The following is a 21,875-nucleotide window of genomic DNA, read 5'->3' as shown; positions in this document are numbered from 1 at the left end:
CGCAGTCATTTCAAGTACACCTCACTGTAGCATGCAGGATGGAGGCGGGGCTGAATGTTTGGGGCGGGGCTGGACATTGGGGACACGCAATCAGACAGAGTCCTCACGACAGCCTATAATCATGGTGAGATGGATCTGTGTGCTGCAGCAAAGGAGGCTCATGTGGCCAAGTGCACTCACCGTATCGTGTGTGTCGCTCACATGTCCTCTCATTTTGTCCTGGGCATCACAGATTGTAAACTAGCTGGAAAAGCCCAAGAAAAAGCTGAAATCTGAAGAAAATATAGATGTAAAGTAAATTAAAGTAACTGTAAAGAAAAAAAACTGATCAAGCCTAGGTAAGCACTTTATTAAACATCATTTATTTATCTTATATTACAGCAGCCATCTAGAGAACTTTTGTCTACTGGTCAGTTGTGTTTTGAGGTCCCTCGTACTAAATGTAAAACTAAGAGTGACAGAGCGTCTGCAGCTGCTGCACCTCTGTCTGTGGAGTTCTTTACCTTACTACATTAAGGATGCACCTTCAACTAATTTGTTTAAAACTAGACTGAAGACTGTTAGTCAGTGGTTTGTTTCAATTTATTGATGGTTGTATTACGTTTTGTTGTATGTTTATCCTATTTAGTTTTACTTTGTGCTTACAGTATTGTATGACACTGCTATTGTGGGCTGCATCAGGAGTGGGCAGGAGGAGGAGTATAGGAACCTAATCAAGGACTTTGTTAAATCGTGCAACTCAAACCACCTACAACTGAACACTAGCAAAACCAAGGAGCCGATGGTGGATCTTAGGAGGACCAGGCCCCTCATGGACCCCGTGATCATCAGAGGTGACTGCGTGCAGAGGGTGCAGACGTATAAATACCTGGGAGTGCAGCTGGATGATAAATTAGGCTAGACTGCCAATGCTGGTGCTCTGTGCAAGAGAGGACAGAGCTGACTATACTTCCTTAGAAGGCTGGCATCTTTCAACATCTGCAATAAGATGCTGCAGATGTTCTATCAGCGCCCTCTTGTACATGGTGGTGTGCTGGGACAAAATGGACCAGACTCTATTGTAAATGGAGCTGGACAGTTTGACATCCGTGGCAGCGACAGGCTGGGGCTCCTGTCAATCATGGAGAATCCACTGTATCCACTGAACAGTAAAGAAGAGGATGCCTCACACCTGGACAAAGTGCCTCTGGTGAGGAAGGCAGGCTCTATTGTAGGCATGGAGCTAGACAGTTTGACATCTGTGGCACAGCGACGGGCGGACTGTCAATCATGGAGAATCCACCACATCCACTGAACAGTATCATTTCCAGGCAGAGGAGCAGCTTCAGCGACAGACTGCTGTCACCGTCCTGCTCCACTGACAGACTGAGGAGATCGTTCCTCCCCCACACTATGCGACTCTTAAGTTCCACCCGGGGGTTAAACGTTAACATTATACAAAGTTACTGTCTGTTATACCTTCATTGTTATCACTCTTTAATTTAATATTGTTCTTTATCGGTATGCTGCTGCTGGAGTATGTGAATTTCCTATCTATCTATCTATCTATCTATCTATCTATCTATCTATCTATCTATCTATCTATCTATCTATCTATGTGAAGCACTTTGGCTACAGCATTGCTGATATTTTTTAAATGTGCTCTGTAAATATATTGACGTTAACATTGATTATTATTTAAAACTAAACATTACTTGAAACCCTCAGTTTACTAGTTGATCTACATCCCTGTCCTCACCTATGGTTATGAAGAATGAGAATGAAAGGAGGTTCCTTTCCAGGGTGGCTGGGCTGACACTCCATGACAGGGTGAGAAGTTCAGTGATTCTGGACATCCTCTGAGTTGAGTTGCTGCTTCTCCAGATCAAGTGGAGCCATTTGGTCAAGTTGTCAAGATGCCCCCAGGCAGTTCCTCGTAGCACTGCTCTGGGCACGTCCCAGTGGGCAGAGACCCTGTGGCAGACCCTGGAAACACTGGATGGGTGATGTCTGTCAGCTGGCTTGGGAACACCTAGAAATTCCCCAAAAAGAGGTGGAATCTATAGCTAGAGACAGGAAAGTCTGGGCTGACCTGCTTAACCTTCTTCCATCATGACCCTCACCAGAAAAAGAAGTTAAGAGAATGAGATGAGGTTTGTTTTCTTGAATAAAGTTATTATTAAACTAATTCTGTCAACTTTCACTTAGTGTATGTTTATCTGAACGAAAATGGAGGCCTTTTTGTGGTCAGGAAGTGTTTAATCTTTTTTAAATTTAAATTAATTGTGAACAAGCATTTGTGTTACAAGAATTCATCTTATGAAAGGGATTTCACAAACAGACTCCTTCTTAAAGTGGGAGATGTCATAAAGATGTGTCCTCACACTTAATGTCAGTCACTTCTTCAAGTTGCAGTTATTTGACTCATACTTTAGGGATTGTAATGTGGCTCACATGCAAAAAAAAACTAACCTGAACTACATTAGGTTTGTAAGAGCTTTTTTGACTTTATATATAATACAGAAACATTTGTGCACAGTTGATATCAGATGTATATCCCCCTAGAGATATAATACTAGGGTGTTGTACTGTGTTGAGCCATGATGGATGTAGTGAGAAGTCAAGCAAAATGACAACTTTTATTGGCTACAAAGATTACAATATGCAAGCTTTTAAGGCAACTCAGGCCCCTTCTTCACGCAAGATGTAATCAAGTTGCCTTGAAAGCTTGCATATTGTTATCTTTGTAGTTAGCTAATAAAAGGTACCATTTTTCTTGACTTCTTGCTATATCAGATGTTTCAAACGTTTACATTAACAGTTGTCTCAATGGCAACTTTTACTTGATTCATTTTCCAGAATGTTATCTCAACTGTTACTCCAGTAAGGCAGTTGGGTACTTTATGCAACACCGATCAATTCATACATTTTGTGATCCTGCTTTTTAGGAGCGTATTGCAGGTACAGTGGACCCAGGCAGTAGCCTGATGTAGAAGAGATGTGCCACTCTGTTGAAGGGCATGCTCATTATATTTACTCAGATTTCATTGAAAACTGCAACTGAACTTAATATACTCAAGTGTAGGATGTTGGAGGAAACTGGAATAACCTTAGAAGACCTACTCTTCAACATGGATGTACCACAAAGACTGCAAATGAACCCAGGTCTCATCTGTGAAGAGAACAAGGCACCAATGGTGGAAATGCCAACTGTGTATTCTCTGATGAATGCCAGTCGGGCTGTGAACACAGGTCCCACTAGAGGACATCGGGCTCTCATGCCATTCTCTGTTTTTGACAGTTTGGTTGGAAACATGTACACTAGTAGCCGGCTGGGCTGTAGCAGTTTTCCTCTTGTTCCCCCTCATACAAAGGAGCAGAAACTGGTTCTATTGCTGGGTTGATGCTCTTCCACGTCCCTGTCTAACTCTCCTCATGTAACAGCCCGTCTTCTGGTATCTCCTCTGTGCTCCTGAGACTATGCTGGTTAGTCACAATAAACCTTCCTGTGACAGCATGTATGGATGTTCCATCCTAGAGTAGCTGGACTATCTGTGCCACCTGAATTGGCTGCAGGTACCGCCTCGTGTTACCAACAGTGACATGAACACTAGCAAAACTAGAGAAGACTCAGTCAGGAAGGATAAGAAGAGAGCAACTGTCTGTGGCCACTACCTGTAAAGCCATTCCCTTTTTGGAGGTTGTATTGTTGTTGTCACTTTCATTTGCACTAAAGCGGGTGAAGATGATTCACAAGCTCTTATGCTTCCTAACTGGACAGACTGATATGCCTGAAGTTTAATTGACTTTGTGTGAGACTGTGATGATTAAGTGTTCCTTTCATTTATTTGAACAGTATATAAACTTTTAGCACATTATTTATTATGAATGACACTATACGAAAGACATTGCTGCTGGAAAAATCCATTTCCTTTATCCTTATAGGAGTGCAGAAATTACAAGAATAAGTGTGAAATATGAGAGCCTGAAATGTGCTTGGCTATAACAGAAGTATTGCCAGCCCACTTTTCCTATTTTGTTTAAGTCATCTTGATTTAAGGTTACTTTTAATTAAACCTTCAAATAAGACCATAAGAGAGAAAAAGGAACCTTCCTTCTGTCAGTTCTTTACAGATTATCTTGAGGATTACATTCTAGACAGACATTTGCACAATGCAACATAATATATTGCCTTACGACAGATGCTGAACAGAGTCTGACACTCATTTAACACCAGATATTGTAGAAAACCTTTATTCCAATTGCAGTCCATGTCAAGGGCTCGTTCCTATCTTTTATCCGATGCATCCGGACTAATCTCTGGCCCCACATGACCCTGAACTGGATTACATGGGTCTGAGAATGCAGCTTATAATTTGACTGTTACTTGCTTCAGCTGAGCTCCTGGCATTGCTGATTCAAACATTCACATTCACGGTCTTGAGTACAAAGCGATGGACCCTGTTGAGTGGGTATCACCCAGTGAGGACTTTGTGTTCATAGATGATTTCAAATACAAGCTGTGAAGCAAAATGTGAAGGGTAACTTAGTGACTGTAGGCTGCCATTTGCAGGAAAGGCACTAGAGGGCGGCATTGCACTGCACAAGTCTGTGGAAACTGCGACTCACAAGAGGCCGATGCAAGTCCCATACGAAATAAAAATGATGGAAGCATTAAAAAGCGTGATGTTTAGAATAATTGTTAATTTAGTCTTGTGTATGCCAGTGCCGGGCTGCAAGTTTGACCCAGATTACTTCACTGGTCTTTTAAAATCGGATGAGATATAAAGCGAGGCCTTCCGAAGATGCTAAGGGGGGCCACTTTAAAACCTGTGCCCTGCTTTGTAAAAGCTTCAGTGGCTCACAAGCTCTGGCTGATTTTGTGCAGGTACATTTGGACAGCCTGTGCTGTATTTTTAAACTCTTTTGTCTTTTTTGCCATTATAAGTATCAGAATGGCAAGGATGTGAACACACACACACACATGTAGTACACAATGGCACAAGATTAGTGCATGGTGGAGTCTGTTTTGGGCACTACATGAATTCTCTGCCACCTTAAAATAAATAGTTTGTTTTTTTTTAGTTTTGACAAGTACAATAACCTAAAGCAAGAAACCTTACATTAATGGCAACTCTAAATTGGCCCTGTATGGATAATTTTCCATGAGTCTAGATTGTGATGGCTGATTCCTGTCCAGTGCTCACCTCTTATAGTCCAGAACTGGAATAAGTGAGGTTAAAAATTAAGTGATTTTGGAGTCCGTGATTCTGCTGCACTCCACGCTTCAACCAATAAGATCTGTTGACTGGAAGCAATTTAAAAATCTTTAAACTTCAAAGTCTGTAATGCATCATCACCTAGTGTAGTTATTCATCCATTTTCTGAATGGTTTGAGATGAGAAGATCTCAAAGGAGTGGCGCTGCAATCAAGGCAAGAGGCAGCTCTGGAGAAAGTGCCAATCCATTGTAGCACACATACACCAAGCCAGCTTAGAATCGTCTACCTATCCTGAATATAACAGCATACGAAATTTGAAAAATGAGAGGAGACCATTCAGCCCATCAGGCTTCTTTGTTTAGTTAATAGCTAAGCTCTCCCAACATCTCATCCAGATCCTATTTAAAGATATTCAAGGTTTGTTCTTTGACTCAGTCATTTGTTTCATATTCCCATAACTCTTTGCTTAAAAAGAAGTGCTTCCTGGCTTAAGTACTAAATGTACTTCACCTTAATTTCAAAATTTCAGGCCTCTGAAATCCTCTGCCTACATTCGATTCAGCTACAGGCGTCTGGTTCTCAGGCCATACTGCTCTTTGCTGTTTCCTCTACTTTAACCCACTCCTACTTTCTATAACAATGCAGGGACAGGTGGTCTAATGGATAGGACTGCTGTCTTTCACCTGTAGACACTCGGATTTGATTCCTGCCTTGTAACTAGGAAAAGAAAATCCGAACACATTTCTCCAGTTTTAATGTCACTACACTGGTTACCTGTGTCATTCAGAATTGACTTTAAAATTCTGCTTATGGTTTATAAAGCCATAAATAATCTTGCTCCATCTTATATATTGGAATGTCTGACACCTTATATTCCAAATCGTAACCTCAGATCCTCAAATGAGTGTCTCCTTAGAATTCCAAGAACAAAACTTAAAAGAAGTGGTGAGGCGGCCTTCTGCTGCTATGCACCTAAAATCTGGAATAGCCTGCCAATAGGAATTCGCCAGGCTGATACAGTAGAGCACTTTAAAACACTGCTGAAAACATATTACTTTAACATGACCTTTCTATAACTTCAATTTAACTTAATCCTGATACTCTGTATGTTCAATTTCCTCATAATAACTATTCATGGTGGCTCTAAAATCTGTACTGACCCCTACTCTCTTTCTGTTTCTTTTTCGGTTTCTTTGTGGTGGTGGCCTGCCACCTCCACCTACTCAAAGCTTCATGATGCTCCAACAATGATGGATGGATTAAAGGCAGAACTCTACATGACCATCTTCATCAAGCCCTTCCGTGAGAACCCTAAATCCAAAGAGGACTGTTTCATTTATGTTAGGTAGAATGCCCAGAGGGACTGGGCGGTCTCTTGGTCTGGAATCCCTACAGATTTTATTTTTCTCCAGCCGTCTGGAGTTTTTGTTTTTCTGTCCCCTGGCCATTGAACCTTACTCTTATTCGATGTTAATTAATGTTGATTTATTTTGTTTTATAATTGTGTCTCTCATTTTTCTATTCTTTAATATGTAAAGCATTTTGAGCTACTGTTTTTTATGAAAATGTGCTATATAAATAAATGTTGTTGTTGTTCAATGTGTGTGTGGAGGTCTTCCCACATGTCTGTGTCTTTTATCAGTCCCGTCAAACACATGCAGGTTATGAGAACCGGTGATTTCCTGTATGAGTGAATGTGCCCTGTGATGGCTTCAGTCCCATTAATGTCCACCTGTGTCCTTTTGTACGTGATCCACCATCAAGTTGAAAGAATTCCACTGGATCTACTTCATCAATGACTTTGAGAATTTTGAAGACCTGGATTAGGTCTCCACAAGGTCTCCTCTGCTCGAGACTGAACAGGTTTCATTCTGGGTGTCTGTCAGGTACAGCATGTCCTTAAGTCCCAGGGTGCACCTGGTTGTTCTCCTCTCGCAGCTTCAAGTGCTGCTTTATATTTCCTGTAGTGTGATGACCAGAACTGCACACAATACGCAATAATGAGATGTGGTCTCACTACTGCATTATATAGTCTAAGCATAATGTCCCTCAATTTATATCTAACAGTTTTTTTTATAACCTAAAATCTTATTTACCTCTTTAATTGCCTTTAGAAGACTTTAAATTTTGGGAGTATCAAAGGATTACGGAGTAGCTGGAGAAACCCACTACAACATGGTGAGAACAACAACAACAACATTTATTTATATAGCACATTTTCATACAAACAGTAGCTCAAAGTGCTTTACATAATAAAGAATAAAAGACACAATAAGAATATAAAATAAGTCAATATTAATTAACATAGAATAAGAGTAAGGTTCAATGGCCAGGGGGGACAGAAAAACAAAAAAAACTCCAGATGGCTGGAGAAAAAATAAAATCTGTAGGGATTCCAGACCATGAGACCGCCCAGTCCCCTCTGGGCATTCTACCTAACATAAATGAAACAGTCCTCTTTGGATTTAGGGTTCTCACGGAAGGACTTGATGATGATGGTCACGTAGACTTCTGGCTTTTAATCCATCCATCATTGTTGGAGCATCATGAAGCTTTGAGTAGGTGGAGGTGGCGCAGGCCACCACCACAAAACCGGAAAAAGAAACAGAAGAGAGTAGGGGTCAGTACGGATTTTAGAGCCACCATGAATAGTTATTATGATGAATTGAACATACAGAGTATCAGGATTAAGTTAAATTGAAGTTATAGAAAGGTCATGTTAAAGTAATATGTTTTCAGCAGTGTTTTAAAGTGCTCTACTGTATCAGCCTGGCGAATTCCTATTGGCAGGCTATTCCAGATTTTAGGTGCATAGCAGCAGAAGGCCGCCTCACCACTTCTTTTAAGTTTTGTTCTTGGAATTCTAAGGAGACACTCATTTGAGGATCTGAGGTTACGATTTGGAATATAAGGTGTCAGACATTCCAATATATAAGAAGGGCAAGATTATTTAAGGCTTTATAAACAATAAGCAGAATTTTAAAGTCAATCCTGAATGACACAGGTAACCAGTGTAGTGACATCAAAACTGGAGTAATGTACTGGATTTTCTTTTCCTAGTTAGGATTCTAGCAGCTGCATTCTGCACTAGTTGCAAGCGATTTATGTCTTTTTTGGGTAGTCCTGAGAGGAGTGCGTTACAGTAATCTAGTCGACTGAAAACAAAGCGTAAATTCATTTCTCAGCATCTTTCAGTGATATGAGGTCTAACTTTAGCTATGTTTCTTAGGTGAAAAAATGCTGTCCTAGTGATCTGATTAATATGCGATTTAAAATTCAGATTACAGTCAACAGTTACCCCTAAGCTTTTTACCTCCGTCTTGACTTTTAATCCTAATGTATCCAGTTTATTTCTAATAGCCTCATGAGAAGATACAATTTACACACAAATCGGTGACTTGACTGGAATTTGAACTTACGGCTCTAGTGCTATGAGACCCAAGTGCTAGACATTGTGCCACCATGATGCCCATAGCTCAGAAACACCTTTGACTTACAGTGCAGTTGTGTGTGGACTGGTGCCCTGTCTAGGGCCGTTTCCTGCCTTATGCTCCATGCTTCTGGCGTAGTAGACTTTGGCTCCCCACAGTCCTAAATTGAATTAAGTGGGCTTGAGAATGTCATAATACTTGCTTTTCTAACCATCCATTTACTAACCAAACTTACTTAATTCAATTGAACTGTTGTGGGGAACTGAAGCCCAACCCAGCAGCCAGCAGCACCCAGAACAGGACACATTCACTCATACAGGGTTAATTTAGAGTCAACAGTTCACATAACCTGCATGTGTCTGACTTGATGGACAAAACTACAGAGGCGTGTGAAGGACTCCACACACAAAATGACCAAGCCATGAATCAAATCTGAATCACTAAAGCTGAAAGACTGCAGTCCTGTCCATTAGGCCACTGAGGCCTGTATTATTTAAAAATGTAGGAGTGGGTTAGGGGAAAATCGTATGTTCTGGTATGCTCATCTACCAAATACTTCAATTACATATGTCTTTTAAACATTCTGAAGTTCAAAAATACATTTGTATATTCTAAGCCCTAATTTATAATACATATTTTACCTTATTTGATATTTTATATCATTCAAAACCACTCAATTTGCAAATTTATTGTATAACAATAGGTGTTCAATTAGAGTGTCCCTATTGATCATATATAAAAATTGCAAATAAATAGTTTTAAAAATCTATAAAAATACTTATAAAAAATGTATTTAAAGTTAGCCAACAGCAATGCAAAGTATGGCCTAAGACCTTAAAGCCTGTACTGTAGGTGATGTGAAGGAAGGCCGTGGATTTCAAAACCATGAAATTTTTAAATTAAGGTAATCCATAATGTCACAAAATCCACAGATCAAGTTGTCCAATTTTATGCTTAAAAGGTGCAAAACCATGCATTTTTGCTAAAATATTATTAAATAAATAACCCTGGAAAATGAAAGCAGTCCAAAAACAGGATGCAAATCTATCATTTCTTTCACCCACTTATTTCAATACAGGATCTTGTTGGAGGGTCATACAGTATCTAGAAACAAAGCCTGGGCACACACCCAGAGTGGGCCGATGGAATCACCAATTAGCTTACCATCCTGAGAAGAATACTAAAAGAAAACCTGTGTGGGCACAATTATAACAAGCAACATTCAGGACTGCAGCCAGGAAACACTTCTTTACACAAAGATTTGTGGAATTTGGAACAAATGACGAGTCTTGTAGTCGAAGCAGCAATCTTGACAACCTTTAAAAAGCATCTGGAGGAGATATTGGGAGGCTTAGATATTAACTAACGTGAGCCTGATGGACTGAATGGTCGCCTCGTTTTGTCAAATTTCTTATGTTCTTATGTTCAGTATAAGGCACTTCAGTCCCCATTATTGTGCCACCCTGAATAATTCATTGTCACTAATAGTTACAGAAGCAGGGAAGCAACTGTATTACCAATTTGTCTAATAGCATAGTTAAATAAATGTGACTGTGGGTCAGGACTGAAAAGCAGTTTTCTATAATTGTATAGTAATAAGCTGCTTAAAGAATCATGTGGGCCCACTCTTTGGCACCAGTATGATGTATCTCTCATAGAAAATGGAGAAGATATCACCAATCCTGCAGTCAAAGGTGGTACAAGGCATCCAAACAGGACGCCTGATGTTCATTAATTTGCTCATTTAAAGTTTTAATGCAGCACCAGGTACTCCATCACGGGACAGTGACTTACAATTAGAGTCACCAATTAGGCCTAACCAGCACATACTCGGATGTAGGAGGAATCGAAGGCCTGAAGGAAACCCACCCTGACTATGGGGGCAAGCGTCAGGAGGAAAGTGACCAGGTGTGGAGTTGAACCCAAGTTCCTGAAGCTGTTTGACAAAAGCCTAGCCATTGTGCCACTCCTCAGCTATTTAAATGTGCAGATTTCTTTGCTTGTTTTAAAATCTACACTGTTTTAAAATGACATTTTCAATATTTTATGCAGATGGTCCATGTCTCAAATCTGACAACGCTCTGCTGTAAGCATTAAACCAAGTATGGAGTATGTATTCTAAAAAGGAGGAAAGTATAATTCTTTTAATGCATTTTATTTTTCAAAATTCATTTGTAAATCTAATTACAACAGGCATGTCAAACACTGAACGGCTTAGATTATAAATCTGCATATTAAAAATTTACATAAATGGGGGAATGATTTCTTTCTTTCTTTCTTTCTTTTTTTTAACAGTGCTTAATGTTAGGATATGTGAGCAAGGCAGATGGCTATGGAGTGTGAGCTAAAATTACATATTTTTAAAAAATACTTTTGCATGAATATTAGCTGAAATGAGAACTCCAACTGTGAAAATTAGACTTTTATTTTGTTTACATGGTTTGTGCATTTAAAACCAAACAAAATCAAACATTTTAGAGCTGTGGATATCAATTATCCTATCTAATTATCTCATCACTAGCTAACAGTCTTATACTCTGCATGCTTACTCACACACACACACATATACAGTGTATATATATATATATATATATATATATATATATATATATATATATATATATATATATATATACTAGCAGAATACCAGGCTTCAGCGGAGAAGTAGTGTGTTAAAGAAGTTATGAAAAAGAAAATATTTTAAAAATAACGTAAGATGATTGTTAATGTAATTGTTTTGTCATTGATATGAGTGTTGTTGTCATATCTATCTACCGGTATATATGTATATATCTATATATATATATCTATATCTATATATCTATATCTATATCTATATATATATAGCAAAATACCCACGCTTGGCAGCAGAGTAAAAGAAAAAAGGAAACATTTTAATAATAACGTAACATGATTGACAATGTAATTGTTTTGTCATTGTCATGAGTGTTGCTGGCATATATATATATGTATATATATATACACAGACACACACACACATATACTGTATAAACATATATATACACATCATATATATATATATATACACATATATACAGTTATATATATATATATACACACACATACATATATATATACATATACATATATATACATATATATACACACTAGCAGAATACCCGGCATGGCGGAAGTAGTGTGTTAAAGAAGGTACGAAAAAGAAAAGGAAAAATTTTAAAAATAACGTAACATGATTGTTAATGTAATTGTTTTGTCATTGATATGAGTGTTGTTCTCATATCTATCTATATATATATATATATCTATCATTAATGTCCACCTGTGTCCTTTTGTACGTGATCCACCATCAAGTTGAAAGAATTCCACTGGATCTACTTCATCAATGACTTTGAGAATTTTGAAGACCTGGATTAGGTCCCCCCACAGTCTCCTCTGCTCGAGACTGAACAGGTTTCATTCTGGGTGTCTGTCAGAGTACAGCATGTCCTTAATTCCCAGGGTGCAGCTGGTTGTTCTCCTACGCATAGCTTCAAGTGCTGCTTTATATTTCCTGTAGTGTGATGACCAGAACTGCACACAATACGCAATAATGAGATGTGGTCTCACTACTGCATTATATAGTCTAAGCATAATGTCCCTCAATTTATATCTAACAGTTTTTTTTATATAAAAATCTAAAATCTTATTTACCTCTTTAATTGCCTTTAGAAGACTTTACATTTTTGGGAGTATCAAAGGATTATGGAGTAGCTGGAGAAAACCCACTACAACATGGTGAGAACAACAACAACAACATTTATTTATATAGCACATTTTCATACAAACAGTAGCTCAAAGTGCTTTACATAATAAAGAATAGAAAAATAAAAGACACAGTAAGAAAATAAAATAAGTCAACATTAATTAACATCGAATAAGAGTAAGGTTCAATGGCCGGGGTGACAGAAAAAACAAAAAAACTCCAGATGGCTGGAGAAAAAATAAAATCTGTAGGGATTCCAGACCATGAGACCGCCCAGTCCCCTCTGGGCATTCTACCTAACATAAATGAAACAGTCCTCTTTGGATTTAGGGTTCTCACAGAAGGACTTGATGATGATGGTCTCATAGAGTTCTGCCTTTTAATCCATCCATCATTGTTGGAGCCTCATGAAGCTTTGAGTAGGTGGAGGTGGCGCAGGCCACCACCACAAAGAAACCGGAAAAAGAAACAGAAAAGAGAGTAGGGGTCAGTACGGATTTTAGAGCCACCATGAATAGTTATTATGAGGAAATTGAACATACAGAGTATCAGGATTAAGTTAAAGTGAAGTTATAAGAAGGCCATGTTAAAGTAATGTGTTTTCAGCAGTGTTTTAAACTGCTCTACTGTATCAGCCTGGTGAATTCCTATTGGCAGGCTATTCCAGATTTTAGGTGCATAGCAGCAGAAGGCCGCCTCACCACTTCTTTTAAGTTTTGTTCTTGGAATTCTAAGGAGACACTCATTTGAGGATCTGAGGTTACGATTTGGAATATAAGGTGTCAGACATTCCGATATATAAGATGGGGCGAGATTATTTAAGGCTTTATAAACCATAAGCAGAATTTTAAAGTCAATTCTGAATGACACAGGTAACCAGTGTAGTGACATCAAAACTGGAGAGATGTGTTCGGATTTTCTTTTCCTAGTTAGGATTCTAGCAGCTGCATTCTGCACTCGTTGCAAACGATTTATGTCTTTTTTGGGTAGTCCTGAGAGGAGTGCATTACAGTAATCTAGTCGACTGAAAACAAACGCGTTAACTAATTTCTCAGCATCTTGCAATGATATAAGAGGTCTAACTTTTGCTATGTTTCTTAGGTGAAAAAATGCTGTCCTAGTGGTCTGATGAATATGTGATTTAAAATTCAGATTACAGTCAACAATTACCCCTAAGCTTTTTACCTCCGTCTTGACTTTTAATCCTAATGTATCCAGTTTATTTCTAATAGCCTCATGAGAAGATATAATTTACACACAAATCGGTGACTTGACTGGGATTTGAACTTACGGCTCTAGTGCTATGAGACTCAAGTGCTAGACATTGTGCCACCATGATGCCCATAGCTCAGAAACACCTTTGACTTACAGTGCAGCTGTGTGTGGACTGGTGCCCTGTCTAGGGCCGTTTCCTGCCTTATGCTCCATGCTTCTGGCATAGTAGACTTTGGCTCCCCACAGTCCTAAATTGAATTAAGTGGGCTTGAGAATGTCATAATACTTGCTTTTCTAACCATCCATTTACTAACCAAACTTACTTAATTCAATTGAACTGTTGTGGGGAACTGAAGCCCAACCCAGCAGCCAGCAGCCAGCAGCACCCAGAACAGGACACATTCACTCATACAGGGTCAATTTAGAGTCAACAGTTCACATAACCTACATGTGTCTGACTTGATGGACAAAAACTACAGAGACGTGTGAAGGACTCCACACACAAAATGACCAAGCCATGAATCAAATCTGAATCTCTAAAGCTGAAAGACTGCAGTCCTGTCCATTAGGCCACTGAGGCCTGTATTGTTTAAAAATGTAGGAGTGGGTTAGGGGAAAATCGTATGTTCTGGTATGCTCATCTACCAAATACTTCAATTACATATGTCTTTTAAACATTCTGAAGTACAAAAATACATTTGTATATTCTAAGCCCTAATTTATAATGTATCTTTTTACCTTATTTGATATTTTATATCATTCAAAACCACTCAATTTGCAAATTTATTGTATAACAATAGGTGTTCAATTAGAGTGTCCCCAATTGATCATATATAAAAATTGCAAATAAATAGTTTTAAAAAATCTATAAAAAATACTTATAAAAAAAATGTATTTAAAGTTAGCCAACAGCAATGCAAAGTATGGCCTAAGACCTTAACGCCTGTACTGTAGGTGATGTGAAGGAAGGCCGTGGATTTCAAAACCATGACATTTTTTAAATTAAGGTAATCCATAATGTCACATAATCCACAGATCAAGTTGTCCAATTTTATGCTTAAAAGGTGCAAAACACATGCATTTTTTGCTAAAATATTGTTAAATAAATAACCCTGGAAAATGAAAGCAGTCCAAAAACAGGATGCCAATCTATCATTTCTTTCACCCACTTATTTCAATACAGGATAGTCATATCTAGAAACAAAGCCTGGGCACACACCCAGAGTGGGCCGATGGAATCACCAATTAGCTTACCATCCTGAGAAGAATACTAAAAGAAAACCTGTGTGGGCACAATTACAACAAGCAAACATTCAGGACTGCAGCCAGGAAACACTTCTTTACACAAAGATTTGTGGGAATTTGGAACAAATGACGGAGTCTTGTAGTCGAAGCAGCAATCTTGACAACCTTTAAAAAGCATCTGGAGGAGATATTGGGAGAGCTTAGATATTAACTAAACACGTGAGCCTGATGGACTGAATGGTCGCCTCTCGTTTTGTCAAATTTCTTCTGTTCTTATGTTCAGTATAAGGCACTTCAGTCCCCATTATTGTGCCACCCTGAATAATTCATTGTCACTAATAGTTACAGAAGCAGGGAAGCAACTGTATTATCAATTTGTCTAATAGCATAGTTAAATAAATGTGACTGTGGGTCAGGACTGAAAAGCAGTTTTCTATAATTGTATAGTAATAAGCTGCTTAAAGAATCATGTGGGCCCACTCTTTGGCACCAGTATGATGTATCTCTCATAGAAAATGGAGAAGATATCACCAATCCTGCAGTCAAAGGTGGTACAAGGCATCCAAACAGGACGCCTGATGTTCATTAATTTGCTCATTTAAAGTTTTAATGCAGCACCAGGTACTCCATCACGGGGACGGTGACTTACAATTAGAGTCACCAATCAGCCTAACCAGCACATACTCGGATGTAGGAGGAATACGAAAGGCCTGAAGGAAACCCACCCTGACTATGGGGGGCAACGTCAACGAGGAAAGTGACCAGGTGTGGAGTTGAACCCAAGTTCCTGAAACTGGTTGGCAACAAGCCTAGCCATTGTGCCACTTCTCAGCTATTTAAATGTGCAGATTTCTTTGCTTGTTTTAAAATCTACACTGTTTTAAAATGACATTTTCAATATTTTATGCAGATGGTCCATGTCTCAAATCTGACAACGCCCTGGTGTAAGCATTAAACCAAGTATGGAGTATGTATTCTAAAAAAGGAGGAAAGTGTAATTCTTTTAATGCATTTTATTTTTCAAAATTCATTTGTAAATCTAATTACAACAGGCATGTCAAACACTGAACGGCTTAGATTATAAATCTGCATATTAAAAATTTACATAAATGGGGGAATGATTTCTTTCTTTCTTTCTTTCTTTTTTTTAACAGTGCTTAATGTTAGGATATGTGAGCAAGGCAGATGGCTATGGAGTGTGAGCTAAAATTACATATTTTTAAAAAATACTTTTGCATGAATATTAGCTGAAATGAGAACTCCAACTGTGAAAATTAGACTTTTATTTTGTTTACATGGTTTGTGCATTTAAAACCAAACAAAATCAAACATTTTAGAGCTGTGGATATCAATTATCCTATCTAATTATCTCATCACTAGCTAACAGTCTTATACTCTGCATGCTTACTCACACACACACATATACAGTGTATATATATATATATATATATATATATATATATATATATATATATATATATATATATATATATATATATATACATATATATATATATATATATATATATATACATATTTAAATATATTTTTAAACTAAACACTTTAGAAAAGGGGTTTAGGGACTTGTTCTAGTGCAGAGGTTCCCAACTCTATGGGGTCCAAGATGGCATTTCAGGGATGCGACAAAGAGGAAGACCGTGTCACGATTCACCAAAACATTGAGTGATGTGCATTGCCCGACTTTATCGTGATGTGATTGGTGTCTTGCAGTGTGCCGTCATTCATAGGACATTTATTAGTTTGTGCTCCTGTTCTACGACATGAAAAGAATTAAGCATTGCATGTGCATTTTAACCTGTGATTGAGCCGCAGTACTGTGCTTTCTTGTGGGGTCCTTGCTTGGTCGGAACATAAAGGAGAATAACTGTTTTTATTCAATTGGAATTTGGACCTTGTAATGATCCGAAAAGATGGGCAAGGTCTAGTATTGATTTCAGTACAAAGTCTAATTGCAAAGCCTCAATGATTTGGGTGTTTGACTGACATTTTTGCCAGATAAGGGGGAGTGAATTGGATGTAACGCCTGCTGCTTACACTCAGCCCATCTGTCCTGCTGGTGGTCCTGACAGTAGCGCAGCAATTTTTAGCTGTACTTTTGAACTTCTGTGCAGGTGTTATCGGGGGACAAAGCTCATCGACTGTGCTTCATTGCTTAACAGAGCACCAGCACAAGGGGGTCTCCAGTACTCCAAACCCCTCGATCATTGATCGTGTGCCATTTCTTCATGGTGCCTGATGCTTTGCAGGGTACCAGGGTACTCCTGAAATCATCAATCTTCATAAGGAACACATTTACAAGATTATTGAGATTTCATTTTATGCACTTTGTAAATATCTTATTTCTGCCCACTAAGGTCCACCAATTCTGGGAATCTTGTTTTGCCCCAAACTAACTTGTGCTCTCCTAAGTTTGTTCTTCCATAGTATTATACTGTATGTGGTTCAATTTGTAGTTTAAACAGTTAGAAATCTGACTTCTTCTTCAAATGTGATATAACTTTTGTAGGGGGTGTGAATATAAATCAAATATTTTCTAGGGGTGCAGAACATAGAGAAAGCTAGGAGCCACTGCTCTAGTGCATCTCTTAGTACTCTATCATTCTATAAAATAATGAACAAAGCCTTTGATAAGGTAGCACAGTTGTGAGAAATCAATGCTAATTACTAACATATATCAAAATAAAGAGAATTATTATTAACCTGAAGATTTGTTATCTAGTGTTATCCAGTGGCTGTGCCACAGCTTAACTTATTCTTGTGTCACTTTACATTACTATCCTAAGGAATGACAGAACATTAAACATTACATTTACTATTTCGGCTGACACCTTTATCCAAGGCGACTTACAACATTTATGATACAATTGGTGACATTTTTTTGATTATTCCAGTTGGAGCACAGGCAGGTCAAGTTACTTACTTAGGGTCACACAGTGTCAGTAGCAGCATTTGAACCCACAACCTCAGGTTTTGAAGTCCAAATCCTTAACCACTACACCACACTGCCTGATTATGCCACACTCCATGACTATGCATTCAAATTTAAATCCATTGAATCAATTCAGGGTCCCACAGGGCAGTTTGCCTTGGCTCACATGCATACACACACACACACACACACACACAAGGGGTCAATTTAGAATCACCAGTTAACTGAATGCAGCAAAACACTCTGATATGGGCAGAAGGCACAAACTCTACACGGGACGCATCTATGAGAGAGTCGAGCTAAGCACTGCACCGCCATACCATCCATTTCCACTTCTCTCTGCAAGTATATTTCAAGGGTTTCATTTTAAATAGGAAGCACTATATATAAATTAACAGAGTGTAACTGAATTATCTGCTTTCCATCTTTCTATTCCAAGCATTATTTTATTTTCAATTCTTCCTTTTTCCTGAAAAAAATCTCTTTCTGGTAAATGATTATCTGTATTAATGAAAGTGAAACCTTCACTTATTTATAAAAATTGAGGCAGGCTGTTGTATTACGGTGTCGTTTATAAACAGTTTTAATGATATTTTAGGAATAAATAATAAATGTCGGATAATTGATGAATAAAGAGCCGCAGAGCCAAGATATGAATTGTAAAAATGTTTGCTGTGCATTTATAAATACTTAATAGGCAAGCCTGCAAAACAACCTAAAGCGAATAATGAAAAAGAATGGCTTAAATGTGAACAATACATTACGGCTCCATAGCATTCTAATCAACCATACCAAAAAGGTTCATTTAACATAAAGTGCTATGGCGGCATGCATATTGTCCGAGAGAGCCTGCCTTCTTTAACCTTCAGCTGGATTGGTTCTTGCTCACGTTGTCTGTGCCTTGAATATTACATATTCCTCCCTGGTAGAGCAGATTGTATCAATGTAAACATTTAGCCATACCATTTAGAGCGAGTATGAGGCTGAATTATTCATCAAGTGACCAGATGGCCTCCTAAACACAGGATGTTATCAGTACAGCTAAAGATTTTTAACTCAAATGAAAGAAAAATGAGTGCATTTTAGCTCATGTGTTTGACAAACGAGCAAAGGCCAGAGCCAAGCTGCCTGGTGGCCTGAGAGAAGTGAGCTTGGGACAGCGTGCTCCCCTACATTGGACGAGAGCGCCATTCAAAGCTGGTGTCTGCCGAACATCCAACACTGCTGAGATACACACCAGAGCCATATGACCTTGGGTTCAAAAAGTGGAGAAATGGATCAAGCGTTAAAAAAAAGGTCTCATCCAGCAGGGGTTCTCTCACCTTCACTTTCAAGCCAACTATTTAACTTATTTCTCTGGTTTGCTCAGCAGAGATTAAGCCATTGTGTTGCTAATAATTCATTATTAATGGAAATGATTTTCCACTTCTACAACTCATCTTCATCTTTAAATATGGATTATTGCTAAGTTTAGACAATGAGGTTGGTATGATTAGCATTATGTTTATATCTGTCTGTACTTCTATTTTTATTAATAACAAATAGTTAATTACATTTATGTATTAAGGATGGTGCAGTGGTCCATCATGTCCCGGTTTCTCCCTACGTGAAGTTTGCATGTTCTCCCCGTGTCCGTATGGGTTCCCTCACACACCAAGAACATGCAGGTTAGGTGGATTGGTGACACTAAATTGGAGTCTAGTTTGTGTGTGCGGTGTGCTTGAGTGTGTTCGTCCTGCAATGGACTGGTCCCCTGTCCAGGGGATTGCTCCTACCTTGTGTCCTGTGCTTGCTGGGACAGGCTTCAACCCTCATGATCCTGTACCAGGATCAATCAGGCTTAGAAAATGGTATGGTATGGTGCATTTATATAGTGTTTTTCAAACCTTCTCAAAGCTCTTTACATAGACAACTGCCACCAACATGTAGCATCCACCTAGATGGAGAACGGTGAATCATGAAGCCAATAAGGTCACACAGTTGGCAGCTACACATGACCACTGTACTGGCTCACCGAATGACAGATTTACGCAGTTGCCTATAATATGGCAGTTTGTTTATTCCATGCCAGGGGTGCAAAGGTGTAGCACAGATAACCCATATTGCAACGAAACACCTTTGACAGCACAATGTCCACAGAATGGAATAGAGTCCAGGAGATGAAATTGTCAAAAAGGAGAAGGCCTGGTTGTGACAGAGAAACACACTAAACTCAAAAATGATAGAAAAGACAAAATCCACAATCACCTTAATAAGTAAAAAACTCAGAAATCAATGTCAGGAAATCATAGTGAAAAAGTCAACACCAAACTTGTGGATTTTTTAGCATTAACTATAAAGAATTAGCACAAGTACCACAAGCTGTTGAGAGTATCTCAGATAATACCTCTATCTAGTTTGATTCCTTCATATACCATACAGGCGAGTTGTTATATGAGTGTGCATCACATGACTGGCAGTGGACACAACAACAGTGCACAATACAGCTGCACACATGTAAAACATTTACAGAATGAAGTCCCAATCTACAATAGTGTCACATAACATAATCATTATAACAAGAAATTCAGAGAGATTATGTACATAAAAGGGTAGAAATTAGACTCGAAAACTAAAAATCTCAACACTCATCCAATACAGGGCTGTCTTAACGCATGGGCACACTGGGCAGTTGCCTGGGGCCCCACGAGCTTAGGGGCCCCACGAGCTTAGGAGCCCCATGCTATTCTATGCATGTTGTGTAGCTGGGGGCCCCAATGCACTGCTTTGCCTGGGGGCCTATAATGCTGTTAAGATGGCACTGATCCCATAGTATATACCATTTTGATCAGATACGCAGCCAATAAGACCCCACACATTATGATTCTAAAATGCTGCAGTACAATTGCTCATACAGGAAGAGATGGGGCTATAAAACTAAATCTATTATAGTAATAAAAAGACTCAGATGGGCTGGCACCCCTGCTTTAGGATGCAGCAGTACAGTTTCTTGCACAGGCATAGATGATGCTATAAAACTACTGGTAATGCAAATATTGAAAGGATATGTGTGGAATATTGACGGAATATTGTGCAAATGGAGTCCATCCTATTAAAACACAGCAGTTATTGTAATAAAATGCTGAGAGTTGTCAATGCTTCAACAACCCCTTCCAAGGATTCAGCAGGTAGGTTTCTTGTACCAGGAATGACGACACAATCAACCTAAATGTATTAGGACAGGAAAGTGTTGAGAGTGGAGAGCACTGGTTCTTCTATAGCTTAGATGCCTTTTATCAATGAAGATGGCTGTTATAATGTGAAGTTCAAATGGGGGGTTGAAGCCCCCAAGTCCTCTTTACAGGATGTGGTGGTAAGATTGTTTGAGACAAACAGGACCATTTTAACAGAGAAATGCTAATAGGTGACTCCTTTGAAAGAAACCCGGATCTTTTTTACCTGGTGTTATGTGGGGGGTACATTGGGTGGGCCAATTAGCGTGGCTGCTACACTGAAGCCTACCCTGCCTTTAACCAATAGATGATGTGCCTGGTTAGCTTCAGCAGTTCGCTTTTGAATCCTCTGACCAGCCCTATGCCTGCCTAATTGGCTTTTGTGCTGTGAGGCACATTGGGTACTAGCTTTTTGTTTTCCGAATCTGATTAATATTGGAGATCTTATCCTTTTCCTTCTTGACACAGCGTGACCAGATGGCAGGGCCAGAGCCCAATGTTGTGGAAAATGATCAGTAAATAAAGAAGACTATTGAGTTATTTTTACAAATGAACTCCAAAATGGACATGCTTTTATTACACCAATTGGCGGAGCCCCATGTTCTCTTGTTCAGTGCAAAAATCAGACTGAAGAAGTCTAATAGAACAACTTCATATATCAGATGCATTTATTTACATGTAATAGCTAGAAAGCGTTTTAATTATACAAATCATCATGCAGATAAAGGGTATATTCTAGTAACAGCCCGCTGCCATTCAGTATCATTTACAGGTCCAAAAATTGTTACCATTTAAAGCCTTGAGTAAATATCTAGTTCAAAGAAATAAGACATCTTGTAAACTGTTACTAGATAACAAAATATAAAGTTAAATGTTATATGTGATCTCATTTTCTAAG

The 21,875-nt window shown here is 38.6% G+C and overlaps 1 protein-coding gene across 3 annotated transcripts in view; it reads left to right on the top strand.

Annotated features, from left to right (window-relative positions):
* rwdd3 (RWD domain containing 3) overlaps positions 1-684 on the top strand; it is a 115,936-nt gene extending 115,252 nt beyond the window's left edge. For all 3 annotated transcript variants that reach the window (XR_005630492.1, XR_005630490.1, XR_005630493.1), the window contains one exon: positions 648-684. The gene's annotated coding sequence lies outside the window, so the exon portion shown is untranslated. The remainder of the gene's footprint in view (positions 1-647) is intronic.
* Positions 685-21,875: the final 21,191 nt, after the last annotated feature.

This window comes from Polypterus senegalus, chromosome 14, assembly GCF_016835505.1.
Source record: "Polypterus senegalus isolate Bchr_013 chromosome 14, ASM1683550v1, whole genome shotgun sequence".
Classification (NCBI taxonomy): Eukaryota; Metazoa; Chordata; class Cladistia; order Polypteriformes; family Polypteridae; genus Polypterus; species Polypterus senegalus.
This window is presented reverse-complemented; position numbering and strand designations above follow the sequence as displayed.